This window comes from Myotis davidii, unplaced genomic scaffold (assembly GCF_000327345.1).
Source record: "Myotis davidii unplaced genomic scaffold, ASM32734v1 scaffold221, whole genome shotgun sequence".
Classification (NCBI taxonomy): domain Eukaryota; kingdom Metazoa; phylum Chordata; class Mammalia; order Chiroptera; family Vespertilionidae; genus Myotis; species Myotis davidii.
This window is the reverse complement of record NW_006293349.1, coordinates 4148286-4150581: the sequence shown is the minus strand read 5'-3', so window position 1 is coordinate 4150581 and position 2296 is coordinate 4148286. Positions and strand designations below refer to the sequence as shown.

Below are 2296 nucleotides of genomic sequence, written 5' to 3'. Positions count from 1 at the left end.
TGATGTATTAAATATTTTTAAAAATCATTTTTAAAAAAAATATGGAGTCTAATGCACAAAAGAAAATAACAAACAAAATGGAAGCAGACTCATAGAGACAGACTGACAGCTATCAGAGGGGCAGGTGTTGGAGGGCTGGGGGAAGACGGTGAAGAAATAAAGCAAAAAAACCCCAAATAAACCTCATAGACACAGACAGCATGTGGTGATGACCAAAGGGAAGGGGGGTGGGGAAGTGGAGGAGGTGAAGTGGGGATACATGGTGATGGAAGGAGACTTGGCTTTGGGTGTGAACACACAATACAGTGTACAGCTGATGTATCGTGGAACTGTGCCCCTGAAACCTGGGTAATTTTATTAACCAATGCCACCCCAATCAATTCAATACAATTATAAAATAAAATAAAAAACACCTCCGGGCTCCAAGTTTCTACGCACCTGTTTGAGGAATCATCAACCTGGCACTCCGGGTAGACGCTGGAGAAGACCGGAGGGGAGTGATTGCTTGCTGTGTTGGCACCAATGCTCACGGAGGCTTCGGAGGCCGTCTTAAGGAAGCAATCGTTTTAAGCACAAAAATGAAAAGAAAACCAACCCCCAGAAAACACTTCCACTGGATGTTTCTGGCTTATAGGACAAGTGAAATTCAGTTACACAGAGAACACAGAATGTGTGGGTGACGAGGCCTTCCTGTGAGACACCATATTGACACGCAACATGGGAAAATAGCTCGAAACACAAAAACACAGCTGTGACCCAGGAAATGGCACCAGATTAGAACAGTTTTATTATTTAACATACCATCGCATGTACATTATCCTCCAAATAAGAAACAATTTGGTTCCGAAGTTTAAAAGGCAGCTTCCAGAACGAACCCTAGATGTAAGTTTGAAAAAAGAAAAGAAGTCCTGCAAATGAACACAGTTTTGAGCCTTGATTAAAATATGCCCCCTGGACCAATCACCTCTCTCATACAAAATGCATTTTATAAATAAGACTTTCCAAAAAACAAGATCTTGGATGTTTATTGCACATCATATAGAGTGTTTGCCACCATCTGAAAGGCCCCCAGCCGTCCGCTCTGTCATCAGCTATTTAGAGTGTTTGCTCAGATCTGTGGGGAATAGCACTCCGCATAAGTAGGATCATACAGCGTGTCTACCAGAAACGGAAAATAGAATCTTACTGAGCGGCTTCTGTCATTTTTTCCCTAAAATAAGAACGACTCTGTTTCCTAAGCAATTACAAGAGATCGGAACCAATGAAAAGTCCTGTTCAGATGTCAGTTTTCTCTCTTCACAGGGAGAGGCGTGTTACTCCGTTGTACTTTCCTCCTTCCCAGGACCAGCCCTTCTCGAAGGACATGTTGTGAGAATCACACCAGGGCTCCCGCGTCACGCTGTCCATCAGCCACAGCGACTGCCCTGGTCTCCACAAACCCCCCTCAGCCCCAGCACAGCCAGCACCAACCAGCCGGGAGGCAATGGCCTTAAAAGCAGACAGACAAAAATCCCCACTAACGTTTCCTGCCCTCGAGCGCAGTCTCGCAGAGGAGGCATTCAATAAATAGTTGGTGAGTGAGCGAGCTGTCTTGCAAGACTGTTTCCTATACTTGGATGTATTAATGACGTATAAGTAATACGTTGATTTAGGGTACACAGATCTAACACGATGACTAACCACAGGACACAGAGGACGCGGCGTGGACACCGTCGCTGCTGTCGTCCTGTCCCGGGGTCGCGCACAGAAGGCGCGCTCTCAGGGTTAAAACTATCCCAATCATAAAAAGTGATCAGCTGGACATTTTTATTTCGCCAAGGGGCTCTAACGGCATTGGCCTTTGACAATTCCCAAACATACGACGAGCCCTGAACCAAACCAAACCAAATTGCACTATTACAAAGAAACGAGTCCGTGAGAGCAGGGGCCGGCACGCACAGAGCAGGGCCGATCAGGGGGTTGGGGCGCTGCCCCTATCACGCACAGAGCAGGGCCCATCAAGGGGGTTGCGGCTTTGTACTCTGTCACACACAGACCAGGGCCCATCAAGGGTGTTGGGGCTTTGTACTCTTTCACACACAGAGCAGAGCCGATCAGTGGGTTGAGGAGCTCCCCACTGTCACACACAGAGCAGGGCCGATCAGTGGGTTGAGGAGCTCCCCACTGTCACACACAGAGCAGGGCCCATCAAGGGGCTTGGGGCTTTGTACTCTGTCACACACAGAGCAGGGCCGATCAGTGGGGTGAGGAGCTCCCCCCTGTCACTCACAGAGCAGGGCTGATAGGGGAGTTGGGG

At 48.0% G+C, this 2296-nt stretch overlaps 1 protein-coding gene across 1 annotated transcript in view; it reads right to left on the bottom strand.

Moving 5' to 3' along the window:
* MYO1B (myosin IB) overlaps positions 1-2296 on the bottom strand; it is a gene marked incomplete at its 3' end in the record, with an annotated part of 139872 nt that overhangs the window by 575 nt on the left and 137001 nt on the right. The window lies entirely within an intron of this gene.